The following is a 17184-nucleotide window of genomic DNA, read 5'->3' on the forward strand; positions in this document are numbered from 1 at the left end:
AGAGAGATGGAGAGGACATATTTTGAGGAGAGAGCGAGAGAGAAAGCGAGGAGAGAGAAGGCGAGAAAAGAAGGCGAGAGAGAGAGAGAGAGAGAGAGAGAGAGAGAGAGAGAGAGAGAGGGGACATGTTCAGTGTATGGATTGTGTGTGGTGGTTTGAACTTTCTTCCTGCAATAATGTAACAATAAAGTAGTCTATAGATCTGAGAGCATGAAATGAGCCTACTGTACTTTTTCATTATAATATTTCTCACTTCTTTTTTAGTGGGTGTGTTGGGGAGAGGGGGTGGGTTAAGCTGAACTTACTCTTCCAAATGTCTCTATCTAGAGAGAGATGGAGTGGACATATTCTGAGAAGAGAGCGAGAGAGAAAGAGAGGAGAGAGAAAAGGCGAGAAAAGAATGCGAGAGAGAGGAAAGAGATTCAGAGAGAGAGAGAGAGAGAGAGAGAGAGAGAGAGAGAGGTGACGTGCTGTGCTGTAGTAATGCCTCAGTGTATTGACATGACTAGCCATGTGATGTTTTGAAATGTAGATATATATTATATGCTGCTGTCTGTCAGATTAAAACATGTTTGTCACTTGAATAAAGACACTGGGCATGATCGTATCCAACTAATAGTGCTCCTCTGGGTCACACACACATGGCTGAGAGGCAGCATGTGACACAATGATGAAGGGAAGAAAAGATGCCAGCCTGGCCTAAGAATGTCCATGGCCATACAGCATCATTATTTCTGGGTCTGTTTCCCTGGTTGAGGCTTTCCTGGAGGTTGAGAGCCAGCGATGCTACCACCACTATCAGAGGAAACGACACATAACTGGGGTGTTCTGGCTAACACACTTCACCTTGTGTTAGGATCACAGTCACACACAGCCGTACACACACACAGCTCACTCTCTCAACATGATAAGCAGAGGTATGTCATGGTCATGGATACAAACTCTATATAGGACACAGAGTTATGCACCTTGGCCCAATCTGAAGCTAACTGATAGTGAGGTCTGTGGAGAGGGAAGAAAAACACAACCTGTCCGGCCTGAGACAGTGAGGGAGTGTCACAGCTTGAGGGCTAATTAGCTAGTCGCTAAACGTTCCATCTGGCCACTACTGTCAGTGGTCAGGAGGTGGAAGGAGGGTCGAGAAGAAAGAGTGAGGAGAGGGGAGAAGAAGGGGTGAGAAGAGGTGACGAGGGGGAGAAGGGGTGAGAAGAAGGAGAGAAGAAGGTGTGAGGAGGGGGAGAAGGAGTGAGGAGGGGGAGAAGAAGGGGTGAGGAGAGGGGAGAAGAAGGGGTGAGAAGAAGGAGAGAAGAAGGGGTGGGGAGGGGGAGAAGAAGGAGTGAGGAGGGGGAGAAGAAGGGGTGAGGAGGGGGAGAAGAAGGGGTGAGGAGGGGGGAGAAGAAGGGGTGAGGAGGGGGAGAAGGCATGAAGAGATGATTCATCCTCAAGACTGACTAACACTTTGACAGCGTGACGCGTTTGTCCGTGCGTCTGTCCCCTCCCGCCTCCCCGTCTGTCCTGAATAGGATGTGAATAATTTATTGCTAGGCGGCGTATTGATGGGCAAGGAGGTGAACAAGTTGATTTCAGCAACATCTGGTGGTGACGGAGTCTTTGCGGTCATGTCAGCCGGACAGAGCAGTGAGTGTGATAACCAAGGAAATCAGGCTCTCTGTTCAATCAGTTCAACACATTGTACTTAAACAGCCCTTTTCACAACATTTGTCACAAAACTGCAACCCTGACATCTACATAGTCATAGAGGCATACAGCAGGGACTTGAAGGTCATTCTAACAGAACCCAGCCCTATTGCTTTGGGGGAGCAGGTCTGAGAGATACACAGAACCCACAGAGGGTCAGAGGTCACATATCATTGGTGCAGAGGGGCATAACGTAATATGAATTATTCAATGACTATTCTCAATATGTTACCATAAACCACCTGGACGATATGATGTATTCTACCTGGCTGGCAGGAAAAGTGTTTCTAAAGTCTCTGTCCTCAACCTATAGCTTAACCTATAGGTCAACAGATCCGATAGCATGGGTGTCAGGGGAGAGACATTATGACCCTGGTACATCAGGTTTCCACCTGTCAGTCCAGCAAAGGAGAAAGCAGGCAGGGTCATGTTCCCGTTCTCTCTTTTCCTCTTTCTCTCTTATTCTCTCTTTCTCTCTCCCTTTCTCTCTTTTTCTCTTTGCCCTTCCCATCCAGAAGCAGCTCAGTGGCATGAGAGAGATTAAAAACCTAGCTGAGCCCCAAGCCAGACTCACCAGACTCACTAGCTATAAACCCCAGCTCAGCCACAGGGCAGACTCACTAGCCTGGCTAAAGTGGATTTGGGAAGATAATTAGAAACCCTAATCCCCTATTGTCACCGTTCCATAGCACGCTGCATACAAAGGAGACAATTACTTTATTTGGAACAGAAAAAATTATGATTTGCCACATTTAAATGGAATAATGACTGCTGTGTGTTGCATAATTTCTTTTCTCTAAATAAAAGGAAAAAACTTTTTTATGGACTAGTCATTTTTCAACAACAGACTTATTTATATATTTGTATTACAGCTCTCAGCTGGTAGCAAAGCTCTGCAGATAATATCAAATATATTTGCTGGACATACAGAACCTAGATCTCCTGATCAATCTCTGTTTAAAATCTCTTAAATGTAAAGTCTTCATATTTTGGGACCCTATTAGATGTTTTTTGTTATTTAATTCAGTCTGGTATGAGAACGGTATGTGAGTCACCCCTCCCCATCAAGCGGAGGTGCAGGGCCAGGGAGGAGATCTAGGCCTCAATAGAGAAGAGGCAGAGGAAGAGGCAGTGGAAGCAGCACAACAGAGGGAGATGAAACTGAGGACAGGTGGCATACGGTCCATGAAGATGATGAGGAGACAGAACAATTTAGGTATAAACGCAAACGACCTGAAGGCCCACAGTTGGTTAGTAATGAAACATACACCACCTTACAGCTGTTTCAGCTCTACTTTACCACCTCTGTACTGGGAACATAAATTAGTAATACCAACAAGTATGGGGACAAGAAGCAGCAGGGGTGAAGGAAGATGTCTCAGAAACCTGTTACCATAGGTGACATGCTCAGCTACATTTCCTTGGTGATTTACATAGTTGACAACTGGAGCAAGTCCCCACTCTATCGTTTTGAGGTCCCGACCTCCATCGTGAGTGAAAACCGATTCTTGGCCATCAACTGTACTCTTCATGAGTGACAACGTAGATGGCGCCGGAAGAAATGGCAGCCATTTTATGGGCGCCCAACCAATTGTGCTATTATGTGTTTTTTTTCGCGTTATTTGTAACTTATTTTGTACATAATGTTTCTGCAACCGTATCTTACGGCAAAAAAAGAGCTTCTGGATATCAGGACAGCGATCACTCACCTCGGATTAGACAAAGATTTTTTCTTCAACAAGCAGTACGCACCGGATGTACTTCAGACACCCGACAAGGCCAATATCCCCGGCTGTCTGTGTATATTTGTAAACAGCTGGTGCATGAAATCTAAGGAAGCATCTAGATTTTGCTTGAAGTATAGTAATTCATGATAAGCTGTAGACTACATTATTTGCCAAGAGAGTTTTCATCTATGTTTTTCGTGGCTGTTTATTTACCACAACAGACGGATGCTGGCACTAAGACCACACTCAGTCAGCTGTTTAAGGAAATAAGCAAACAGGAAATGCCCACCCAGAGGCGGCACTCCTAGTGGCCGGGGACTTTAATGCAGGAAAACTGATATCAGTCTTACCTCATTTCTATCAGCATGTTAGATATGCAACCAGAGGGAAAAATAACTCTAGACCAACTTTACACCACACACAGAGATGCATACAAAGTTCTCCCCCCCAGCCCATTTGGCAAATCTGACCATAATTCCATCTAAAGCAGGAAGCACCAGTGAAGTGGTCAGATGACGCAGATGCTAAGCTCCAGGACTGTTTTGCTAGCACAGACTGGAATATATTTTGGGATTCCTCCAATGGCATTGAGGAGTACACCAGTACAGTCCCTGGCTATATCAATAAGTACATCGATAACGTCGTCCCCACATTGATTGTACGTACATACCCCAACCAGAAACCATGGATTACAGGCAACATCCTCACTGAGCTAAAGGGTAGAGCTGCCGCTTTCAAGGAGCGGGACTCTAACCCAGAGGCTTATAAGAAATCTTGCTACGCCCTCAGACGAACAATCAAACAGGCAAAGCGCCATTACAGGACTAAGATTGAATCGTACTACATGGGCTCCGACGCTCGTCGGATGTGGCAGGGCTTGCAAATTATTACAGACTACAAAGGGAAGCAACGTTGGGAGCTGCCCAATGACACGAGACTACCAGACGAGCTAAATCCCTTCTGTGCTTGCTTCGAGGCAAGCAACACTGAGGCATGCACAAGAGCATAAACTGTTCTGGACGACTGTGACCACGTTCTCCATAGCTGACGTGAGTAAAACCTTTAAACAGGTCAATATTCACAAGGCCGCTGGGCCAGACGGATTACCAGGACGGGTGCTCCGGGCATGTGCTGACCAACTGGCAGGTGTCTTCACTGACATTTTCAACATGTTGGTATTACAGACTCAATCAGGGACATGTTTCAAGCAGACCACCATAGTCCCTGAACCCAAGAACACTAAGGAAACCTGCCTAAATGACTACAGACCCGTAGCACTCATGTCCGTAGCCATGAAGTGCTTTGAAAGGCTGGTCATGGCTCACATTAACACCATAATCCCAGAAACCCTAGACCCGCTCAAACATATTCACAGATGATGCAATCTCTATTGCACTCCACACCACCATTTCCCACCTGGACAAAAGGAACACCTACGTGAGAATGCTATTCATTGACTACAGCTCAGCGTTCAACACCATAGTGCCCTCAAAGCTCATCACTAAGCTAAGGACCCTGGGACTAAACACCTCCTTCTGCAACTGGATCCTGGACTTCCTGACGGGCCACCCCCAGGTGGTAAGGGTAGGTAACAACACATCCGCCACGCTGATCCTCAACACTGGAGCCCCTCAGGGGTGCATGCTCAGTCCCCTCCTGTACTCCCTGTTCACCCACGACTGCATGGCCAGGTGCGACTCCAACACCATCAAGTTTGCAGATGACACAACAGTGGTAGGCCTGATCACTGACAACGATGAGACAGCCTATAACAAGGAGGTCAGAGACCTGGCCGGGTGGTGCCAGAATAACAGCCTCTCCCTCATCGGAATCAAGACAAAAGAGATGATTGTGGACTACAGGAAAAGGAGGACCGAGCATGCCCCCATTCTCATCGATGGGGCTGTAATGGAGCAGGTTGAGAGCTTTAAGTTCCTTGGTGCCCACATCACCAACAAACTAGAATGGTCCAAACACACCAAGACAGTCGTGAAGAGGGCACGACAAAGCCTATTCTCCCTCAGGAAACTAAAAAGATTTGGCATGGGTCCTCAGATCCTCAAAAGGTTTTACAGCTGCAACATCGAGTGCATCCTGCCTGGTACGGCAACTGTTCAGCCTCCGACCACAAGGCACTACAGAGGGTAGTGCGTACAGTCCGGTACATCACTGGGGCTAAGCTGCCTGCCATCCAGGACCTCCTATACCAGGCAGTGTCAGAGGAAGGCCCTAAAAACTGTCAAAGACTCCAGCCACCCCAGTCATAGACTGTTCTCTCTGCTACAGCATGGGAAGCGGTACCGGAGCACCAAGTCTAGGAACAAAAGGCTTCTCAACAGCCTTTACCCTCAAGCCATAAGACTCCTGAACAGCTAATCAAATGGCTACCCAGACTATGCATTGTGTTCCGCCACCCCTCTTTTACGCTGCTGCTACTCTCTGTTTATGATCTATGCACAGTCACTTTAACTAATCCTACATGTACATATTAACCTCAAATAGCCCGACAAACTGGTGCACCCGCACACACCCGCACACATTTCTAGATGTTAGGATCATCAATCCCATTTTTTTTCTGATATTGTTCACGTGTTGTGGAAGCCATCTGATGTGTTTACAGCTCTGGGCATCAATAATTCACTTCTAGCTTGTCAATTAAAGATTACTTTCAAAATAAATAAAAAAAACGTATTTTGTGTGTGCTTGATCTTGTGTATTCTGAACTATGTAACTCCTATCTTCTGATAATTTCTTCATAATCTCCCAGATGTCCCCTTTTCAAATATACCAAGTTTTGGCATGTCAGAATCATGTAGTTACACATGAATAGCAGTTACTTTTGGGTATGTCTATTTAGGCGGATATCAAAATGTTGCCATTACATCTAAGAGGTTATTAAGCATGGTCATGCGTCCCATCTCCTCTAGGATCTATAGGCTTTACATTCAGTCCTCAATGGGTCCCATCTACAGCTCTGATTAGCATAGTGTGTTAGACAGGACAGAGGGCTTGGATCTCTCCCTCCCTCCCTCCCTCTCCCTCCCTCCCTCCCTCCCTCCCTCCCTCCCTCCCTCCCCTCCCTCCCTCCCTCCCTCTCCCTCCCTCCCTCCCTCCCTCCCTCCCCTCCCTCTGTACAGCCTCATGCCTATGCCTAGTCATGTATAGTTGGTCCTATCTATAGCTGTGATTAGCATTGTCTTTCAGACAAACACACCAGCCCCCATGAGAGGATGAAAGGAGGCAGCACCAGTAATCCTAGATCATCCAGCCCTGATTGAGAACGAAGGGAACGTGACTCTTACACACACACATGCACACACACACGCACACGCACACGCACACACACACACACACCACACACACACACACACACACACACACACACACACACACACACACACACACACACACACACACACACGCACACACACACACACTCACCTGCATCTCCCCTCCTGTTTAGCTGCCAAGCACATGAATGCCAGTCACGCGTGTGGAATGATCAGGGCCGGTGGACATCCTCGTAACCACCCCTCGGCCCAAACCATGTAAATAAAAACAGGGTTACTCTGCTGTCAAGCCTGCGAGGTGTGTGTGTGTGTGTGTGTGTGAATGCGAAGGGAGGGGGGCAGCATTAGAGTCATGCACAGGACGCTACAACAAGAACGTTTGCTTTTAATGTCTCCTCCCTCAGGTCTGAATGATAACAGGCACATTAAAACGACAGGCAGGATTTCAATACTGAAAACAGTTCAGACGCACGCATACGCACACTTCTTCAGGATGAGGACTTTACATTGATACTAGTATGACTCAGAGAGTTAATTGTTGTTGAGGGGTGGTTTTTCCCTCTCAGTCAGCACTGAGGCTGTAACGGCAGGACAGGTACAGACAGAGACAGAGACAGGGAGGGAGAGGAGAGCTGTGAGAGACATGGAGGGAGAGGAGAGCTGTGAGAGACAGGGAGGGAGAGGAGAGCTGTGAGAGACAGGGAGGGAGAGGAGAGCTGTGAGAGACAGGGAGGGAGAGGAGAGCTGTGAGAGACATGGAGGGAGAGGAGAGCTGTGAGAGACAGGGAGGGAGAGGAGAGCTGTGAGAGACAGGGAGGGAGAGGAGAGCTGTGAGAGACAGGGAGGGAGAGGAGAGCTGTGAGAGACAGGGAGGGAGAGAAGAGCTGTGAGAGGAGGGACGGAGAGGAAAGCTGTGAGAGGGAGGGAGGGAGGGAGGGAGGGAGGGAGGGAGGGAGGGAGGGAGGGAGGGAGGGAGGGAGGGAGGGAGGGAGGGAGGGAGGGAGGGAGGGAGGGAGGGAGGGAGGGAGGGAGGGAGGGAGGGAGGGAGGGAGGGAGGGTGGTAGAGGAGAGGAGAGGAGAGCTGTGAGAGACAGGGAGGGAGAGGAGAGCTGTGAGAGACAGGGAGGGAGAGGAGAGCTGTGAGAGACAGGGAGGGAGAGGAGAGCTGTGAGAGACAGGGAGGGAGAGGAGAGCTGTGAGAGACAGGGAGGGAGAGGAGAGCTGTGAGAGACAGGGAGGGAGAGGAGAGCTGTGAGAGACAGGGAGGGAGAGGAGAGCTGTGAGAGACAGGGAGGGAGAGGAGAGCTGTGAGAGACAGGGAGGGAGAGGAGAGCTGTGAGAGACAGGGAGGGAGAGGAGAGCTGTGAGAGACACAGAGGAAGAGGGAAGGAGAGGAGCGCTGTTAGAGACAGGGACAGGGGCTATTGGTGAGTGTTTGTTTGACATGTTTTCCCCTGTCAGTGTGTCAGTCTGACCAGCAGCAGCAGTGTGGTGACATCAGTGACAGGTCAGCCAGGCTAAGAGAGGGTGTGGTAGGGGGGTCTGTCTGTCGGTCTTTCTGTCTGTGTGTCTCTGTGTTTCTGTGTCTGTCTGCTCTCCTCTATAGCTTGGTACTCGTCTTGAGTTCTCTCAGGCAAGCTAAACTCTGAAACTAGCCCAAGAATTGTTTAATCTGTCCCTCATTGCCTTCTTCCCTCCATCCTTCCTTCCTTCCATCCATCAATCCAGCCATCCATCCATCCATCCATCCATCCATCCATCCATCCATCCATCCATCCATCCATCCATCCATCCATCCATCCATCCATCCATCCATCCATCCATCCATCCATCCATCCATCCATCCATCCATCCATCCATCCATCCTTCCCTAATTCACTCCTTCTCCTCGATCCTTCCTCCCTTCCATGCATCCTTCCCTCATTCCCTTCGTCTCCTCCATCACTCCTCCCCTCCATCACTCCATACCCCTGGCCTGTGTGGTTGAGAGGAGACTAGAGACTCAAAGGGCAGTAGCAGTGGTCAGCAGAAGTAGTCCAGAGGGACTCAGAGGGCAGCAGCAGTGTTGCTCCAGCAGCAGCGGTCTGGATCGATGAGGACAAACACAACATTAATGAGCTACTGATCCTGAAAAATCTGGTCACACACACACAGATGCACACTACTGCAAGAGAGCCGCTATGTACCGAGACCCTTATAAGTGTTCATGGAAATGAAGTGAGGGAAATGTGTTGACAGCCATGTTGTCTTTCTGACTGATTATGAAGGTGATAATTCAGACAGGCTGGGGAGAGAGCGAGAATACAGTTTGGTGTGGACAAGAACTGAAAGGATCCTGCCTCTATAAATACACACAGAAGAGAAGGCATTCCAACATACACGCAGCAGCTCCTGTGGGACATAACTTAGCCCACAGAGAAAGGAGGCCTCTGAGGTGGTACTAGGGAGAATTTACCAGCTAGAAAGATCAGAGCGAGGAGAGACTAGAGGACGCCACGTGACCAGATGAGAACAGAGAAGTGTCATGAGGGAGGGAGGAACTCAAAGCCAAATAACCCTCCTCTTCCTTTACTCAGGTGAGAACAAAATCACACATCACATCAGGTGAAACAGAATGTAGGACTAGGTGGAACAACCAGTTTGTTGCTCCAGCATCTTTGGGAATAAACAGCCACCACACGGGCTGAAGCTGTGTAAATCAAATCAAATACCTTTTTAGTGGTCGCATACACATGTTTAACAGATGTTATTGCGGGTGCAGGGAAAATGCTTGTGCTCCTAGCACCAGCAGCATATACACTACAGGTCAAATTGTTTAAGAACAAATCAAATTTTATTTGTCACATGCGCCGAATACAACAGGTGTAGACCTTACAGTGAAATGCTTACTTACAAGCCCTTCACCAACAATGCAGTTTTAAGAAAATCCCCCAAAAAGAAAGAGATAAGAGTAACAAATAATTAAAGAGCAGCAGTAAATAATAATAGCGGGGCTATATACAGGGGGTACCGGTATGTGTCAATGTGCAGGGGGCACAGGTGTCGAGGTAATTATGTACATGTAGGTAGAGTTATTAAAGTGGCTATGCATAGATAATAACAGAGAGTAGCAGCAGCGTGGGGGGGGGGGGGGGGGGGGGGGGATGCAAACAGTCTGGGTAGCCATTTGATTAGCTGTTCAGGAGTCTTATGGCTTGGGGGTAGAAGCCGGTACCGCTTGCCATGCGGTAGAAGAGAGAACAGTCTATGGTCTCTGACTAGGATGGCTGAGTCTTTGACAATTTTTAGGGCCTTCCTCTGACAACGCCTGGTATAGAGGTCGTGGATGGCACGAAGCTTGGCCACGGAGATGTACTGGGCCCTACGCACTATGCTCTGTTATGCCTTTGTGGTCGGAGGCCGAGCAGTTGCCATACCATGCAGTGATGCAACCCATCAAGATGCCCTCGATGGTGCAGCTGTAAAACCTTTTGAGGATCTGAGGACCCATGACCAGTCTTTTCAGTCTCCTGAGGGGGAATAGGTTTTGTCATGCCCTCTTCACAACTGTCTGGTGTGCTTGGACCATGTTAGTTTGTTGGTGATGTGGATGCAAAGGAACAAAGGAAGCTCTCAACCTGCTCCACTACAGCCCCGTCGATGAGAATGGGGGCGTGCTCGGTCCTCCTTTACCTGTAGTCCACAATCATCTCCTTTGTCTTGATCACGTTGAGGGAGAGGTTGTTGTCCTTGCACCACATGGTCAGGTCTCTGACCTCATCCCTATAGGCTGTCTCGTCGTTGTCAGTGATCAGGCCTACCACTGTTGTGTCATCAGCAAACTTAATGATAGTGTTGGAGTCGTGCCTGGCCATGCAGTCATGATCGAACAGGGAGTACAGGAGGGGACTGAGCATGCACCCCTGAGGGGCCCCCGTGTTGAGGATCAGCGTGGCGAATGTGTTGTTACCTACCCTTACCACCTGGGGGCGGCCCGTCAGGAAATCCAGGATCCAGTTGCAGAGGGAGGTGTTTAGTCCCAGGGTCCTCAGCTTAGTAATGAGCATTGAGGGCACTATGGTGTTGAATGCTGAGCTGTAGTCAATGAATAGCATTCTCACATAGGTGTTCTTTTTGTCCAGGTGTGAAAGGGCAGTGTGGAGTGCAATAGAGATTGCATCATCTGTTGGTGCGGTATGCAAATTAGAGTGGGTATAGGGTTTCTGAGATTGTTTGGGTTTGTTTCCTTGTTCATTGTCAATCATTGGTGAAATTATCATTATGACAATATCTTTAATTAAATCATTCAAAAACCTTTTTTAATGCAATTGCAGACAGAAGTTGACAATCAGGAACATAGCACGCATGTTTCCGAGTAAGTTTTGTAAAAAAGAAAAGGTCCCAAGTTGCTTTCATTAAACCGAAGTCCAGCCTTTAGTGATGTCACTGCCTACGTCATTACCTTTTACTCCTGAGACCAAAACCATGCCTACCAAGCTATATAAACAAGGCTTTTAGGGTGTTTTCTAAAAGCTTAGCAGTAAATGTCCAAGTTGATTTATAGTGGAATGTCTGAGTAGTCTTATCTCCTACACTCCCCTGCAGAGTTCTGTCTGTCACACATTTCTCAGAGGGGTCTCTTTATGAGAGAGAGAGAGACAGAGACAGAGAGAGACAGATAGAGAGACAGAGAGAGAGAGACAGACAGAGAGAGACAGACAGAGAGACAGAGAGACACAGAGACAGAGAGACAGAGAGACACAGAGAGACAGACAGAGAGAGAGAGACAGACAGAGAGAGACAGACAGAGAGACAGAGAGACACAGAGACAGACAGACACAGAGACACAGAGACAGATACAGAGACACAGAGACACAGAGACAGAGACAGAGAGACACAGAGACACAGAGACAGAGAGACAGAGAGACAGAGAGACAGAGAGACACAGAGAGACAGAGAGAGAGAGACAGAGAGAGAGAGACAGAGAGAGAGAGACAGAGAGACACAGAGACAGAGACAGAGAGACACAGAGACAGAGAGAGACAGAGACAGAGAAACACAGAGACAGAGAGAGACAGTGACAGAGAGACACAGAGACAGAGACACAGAGACAGAGAGACACAGAGACAGACAGACACAGAGACAGACAGACACAGAGACAGACAGACACAGAGACAGAGAGACACAGAGACAGAGAGACAGAGAGACAGAGACAGAGAGAACTAGAAAACAACTGTGGAACAATATTAAAACCTCATAATATATATATTGTTAATCTGTAGTCTAGGACCCTATAAAAGAAAAGAGGGGGGGTCTTATAACCCCTCCCCTTCTATTAATACAACATAAAAATAATCAATTATTCTAATACATCAATCATTTGGTACAGCCCCAATCATGACCCCTAGGTGAACTTCTAACAGGATACAGACGTGAGTGCTATGGGTCGGTAGTCATTTAGGCAGGTTACCTTAGTGTTCTTGGACACAGGGACGATGGTGGTCTGCTTGAAACATGTTGGTATTACAGACTCAGACAGGGAGAGGTTGAAAATGTCAGAAAACGTGCTCGGAGTACACGTCCTGGTAATCCGTCTGGCCCTGCGGCCTTGTTAATGTTGACCTGTTTAAAGGTTTTACTCACATTGGCTGCGGAGAGCGTGATCATACAGTCGTCCAGAACAGCTGATGTTCTCATGCATGTTTCAGTGTTACTTGCTTCGAACCGAGCATAGAAGTTATTTAGCTCGTCTGGTAGGCTTGTGTCACTGGGCAGCTCTCGGCTGTGCTTCCCTTTGTAGTCTGTAATAGATTGCAAGCCCTGCCACATTCGACGAGCATCAGAGCCGGTGTAGTACGATTCAATCTTAGTCCTGTATTGGCGCTTGCCTGTCTGATGGTTCGTCTGAGTGCACAACGGGATTTCTTATAAGCGTCCGGGTTAGAGTCCTTGAAGGCGGCAGCTCTACCCTTTAGCTCAGTGCGAATGTTGCCTGTAATCCATGGCTTCTGGTTGGGTTATGTACGTACAGTCATGGTAGGGACGACGTCCTCAATGCACTTATTGATAAAGCCAGTGACTGATGTGGTGTAGTCCTCAATGCCATCAGAAGAATCCCAGAACATATTCCAGTCTGTGCTAGCAAAACAGTCCTGTAGTTTAGTATCTACTTTATCTGACCACTTTTTTATAGACCAAGTCACTGATGCTTCCTGGTTAATTTTTGTTTGTAAGCAGGAATCAGGAGGATAGAGTAATGGTCAGATTTGCCAAATGGAGGGCGAGGGAGAGCTTTGCACGCGTCTCTGTGTGTGGAGTAAAGGTGGTCTAGAAATGTTTTCCCTCTGGTTGCACATTTAACATGCTGATAGAAATTAGGTAAAAGGGATTTAAGTTCCCCTGCATTAAAGTACCCAGCCACTAGGAGCGCCGCCTCTGGATGAGCATTTTCCTGTTTGCTTATGGCAGAATACAGCTCATTGAGTGCAGTTTTAGTGCCAGCCTCGGTTTGTGGTGATATGTAGAATGCTTCGAAAAATACAGATAAAAAACTTTCTAGGTAGATAGTGTGGTCTACAGCTTATCACTCTACCTCAGGCGAGCAAAACCTTCCTTAGATATCGTGCACCAGCTATTGTTTACAAATATGCATAGGCCCCCGCCCGGTGTCTTACCAGAGGCTGCTGTTCTGTCCTGCAAATAGTGTATAATTCGCCAGCTGTATGTTCTTAATGTCATCGTTCAGCCACGACTCAGTGAAACATAAGATATTACAGTTTTTAATGTCCCATTGGTAGGATATACTTGCTTTCAGTTCATCCCATTTATTTTCCATCGATTGAACATTAGCTAGCAGAACGGAAGGCAAGGACAGATTAGCCACTCGTCGCCTGATCCTCACAAGGCATCCTGATCTCTTTCTATGAAACCTACGTTTCCTTTTCCAGCGAATCATGGGGATCTGGGCTTGGTCAGGTGTCCGTAGTGTATCCCTCGTGTCCGACTCATTGATGAAGAACTCCTCATCCAATTTGAGGTGAGTAATCCCAGTTCTGATGTCCAGGAGCTTTTTTCGGTTATAAGAGACAGTAGCAGCAACATTATGTACAAAAAAAACATTATGTACATTGTAGAATAATAGTGAAGACATCTAAACTATGAAATAACACATATGGAATCATGTAGTAACCAAAAGCGTTAAACAAATCAAAATATATTTTATATTTCAGTTTCTTCAAATAGCCACCCTTTGTCTTGACTACAGCTTTGCACACTCTTGGCATTCTCTCAACCAGCTTCATCTGGAATGCTTTTCCAATAGTCTTGAAGGAGTTCCCACATGCTGAGCACTTGTTGGCTGCTTTTCCTTCACTCAAAACAAACACTTTTTTTGGTCACTCATGATTCCATATGTGTTATTTCATAGTCGTGACATCTTCACTATTATTCTACAATGTAGAAAATAGGCAAAATAAAGTAAAATCCTTGCATGAGTACTGTAGGTGTTCTAAAACTTTTGACCGGTAGTGTGTGTCAAATACTTTCATACTTGAACTGTGCTTGATTTAGTTTGACCGGAAAAGTGCAATAGTATCAAGAGGATAGGTCTGGGTTGGTTACATGGACCACTGCTCCATTTCAACTCCTCCCCAGCTACAGGTTGCGTCCCAAATGGCACCCTATTCCCTATACGTGCCCTTGTCAAAAGTAGTGCAATACATAGGGAATAGGATGCCATTTAGGATGCAGCTACAGTGGTGAGAGAGCAAGCCCAGAGAAGATCAATTACAGAGGTGAATAGGTTAGCTATCTGTCTGCTGGTTCTCTTCAAGGTCACGCTCCAGGCAGGCTAAAGAAACACTATAAAGCCTGAAGACCATCCATGATATCCTCTCATTCATCATCACTAACCTTGAAATGGAGATAAGACAGGATTTTGGACCAACCAAGCTACACACACACATGGACACACACACACCTTCAGGTTTCTATTAAAAACAAACTCTCTGGAAGGTGTGCTACTTAGTTGACATCAACTCTTCTGGAGATTTAGCAGAACCCGTCCCAGAGTCAAACACACTCGCACCCTAAAGATGATTAGACGCAGAGATGCTGCAGCTGCTCTTTGTCTTGACACCTGGTCTGTGAGAATGAAGTGTAGCTCAACCCATGGGTAACACACAGACTCTCCCATTGCTGTTTCTTATAGGGAGACAGAAGACAGATGCAGGCAAGGGGCCAGGAGAGAACTACACACACACACTCACAAACACACGCACACACAATCGCACACTGAGGCAGGAATGGCCAGGAAAGAGAACAGCCTGCACTCTCTCTACTGACAGCTCAGAGAAGTCCTCACTGTGATTCACAACCACACATACACAAATAGCCTCTTAAAAAGTCTAACGGTTGCCTCAACTTCACACCAACTGAATGAAGGGCCCAAACAAGTGACAAATCAAAATGGATGGCTCCTGCTAAATCATATGCTGACAAATGACTTCTATCTTACTGAGATCTAATGGTTTCTGAAACAGACCGCTGCCTTGAGACATATGACAGATCCCTACACTAACGAGAGAAGTAAAGTATTCTGTCTTACACAGGGGTGGCTTCATTGGACTTTAGCTAGGCTCCAGTCTCTTCCTCGTCTCTCTATCCCCTTTGGGGGAGTCTCTGCGACAAAGAAGGGACTGAAGCTTAGAAGACTGCAGCTGAAGACAGAGGCTCTCCTGTGTTCATAGAAAACAACAGCCTCTCTGTCCTAACACTGTCACAGACCCACTCATCTCTCCATCTCACTTTCTCTCAGTCCCTCTTTCCTTTTGGATCTCCTTCTTTTTCATAGTCTACTGCTCTTTGTCTTCCCTTTCTTTCTGTCTCTCTTTACTGTATTTCTCTTTTGACTCTCTCACATACAAACATTTCTTACTTTCTAATAGACCCACTCTTCCCCCTCCATCTCCCTCTCTATCTCTCTCCATCCTGTAGACTCTGATAATCAGAGATTGTACCGTCTTGCTTCCCTGCACTCGTCTCTGTTTGAGCGAGATGCTCCCTCATTCCAAAATAAGTTAAATCCTCTAGTGAAGCCCCAGCCCCCCCCACCCCCCCCACCCCCCACCCCCCACAGCTTACTCTAGCTCACTGGGCCGGAATAAATCCCGGAACCGACGGTCTCGCCTTAGAATGGACCCACACCCTGAAACCAAGCCCAGAACAAAACATTGCAGCACCATCCAACAGCAATGAACCCACTAGTCTACCTCAGGGAATGTGCAGCTAACCCTACACCCCTCTCACACACACTCACACTACCCCATCTGCCTTCACAAAGGATAACTTCAGCTGCCTAACCGGTCTGAAAAGGCTGGTTCCCCCTCTCCTCAACATAAGAATTTCACATGCCAGTGATTTTGTTTTTCATAGGGTTGAAGGCGATTGCTCAGAAAAGCATTTCTCATAAGCATATTTGACATCTTAACATCATTATGGCTGGCTGTCAGAGTGTGAGACTGACAAGGGAGTCTTCATACCAATTAATTAAAACCCTTTTACTGTTATCTTGAATAGCCCGAGGAGAGAACTCTGTATTTTACATGAAATTCATTCCACCCACCCACACCCCCCCACACACAGTAACAATATTGTGCTAGTTCTACTTTTTAAAAATGAGGTAACTATTTACATCCGTTTTTTCAGTATTTCCTGTTAGGCTTAAAGACGTGTTTCACTTTGAAATACGTTGGGTATGGTTATTTTGTTTGTTATTTTTGTGTGGTGTCCGTGGACTGAGCAGTTGTCTCGGGGCACATCTGTGGCTTGGAGGGAATCTGCCAGCGTGCTGTGTGGATTTTTTCCTTGCCAGCAGGCTACCGTGCGTAATCACCCACCGCGAATCCGCACATAGACTAGGGTTGAGTTATTGTAGGATTTGGAGAAGCTCCATATAGAGTTGAAGTCGGAAGTTTATCTAGAACATTCGTGACTAACTTACATTTTTTAATGACGTTTACTGACACCGGTCATTTTCAGCGAATGCTGTGTGTTTGAAAATGAATCAGTTATTCTGAGCTTTGGCACAGCCAGACAAGAGTGGTTTGAAATGGGAGTAGATAGCCAGAGTGAATTAACAAACGCAATAGATATGTTAGCTGGATAAGAGTTGCTCAAGTTCAGCATAGCTAGCTAGCTAGCTAGAAAAGTGATTTTACATTTTTTCCTAGGTAACCAAGTGGCACCTGCATCTACAGTTGAAGTTGGAAGTTTACATACAGCTTAGCCAAATACATTTAAACTCAGTTTTTCACAATTCCTTACATTTAATCCTAGTAAAAATTCCCTGTCTTAGGTCAGTTAGGATCACCACTTTATTTTAAGAATGTGAAATGTCAGAATAATAGTAGAGAGAATGATTAATTTCAGCTTTTATTTCTTTCATCACATTCTCAGTTGGTCAGAAGTTTACATACACTCAATTAGTATTT

The 17184-nt window shown here is 46.7% G+C and overlaps 1 protein-coding gene across 8 annotated transcripts in view; it reads right to left on the reverse strand.

The window, feature by feature from the left end:
* Window positions 1–17184, reverse strand: part of LOC106588628 (receptor-type tyrosine-protein phosphatase U) — a 283302-nt gene that overhangs the window by 217454 nt on the left and 48664 nt on the right. The window lies entirely within an intron of this gene.

This window comes from Salmo salar, chromosome 27 (genome assembly GCF_965601325.2).
Source record: "Salmo salar chromosome 27, fSalSal1, whole genome shotgun sequence".
NCBI lineage: Eukaryota > Metazoa > Chordata > Actinopteri > Salmoniformes > Salmonidae > Salmo > Salmo salar.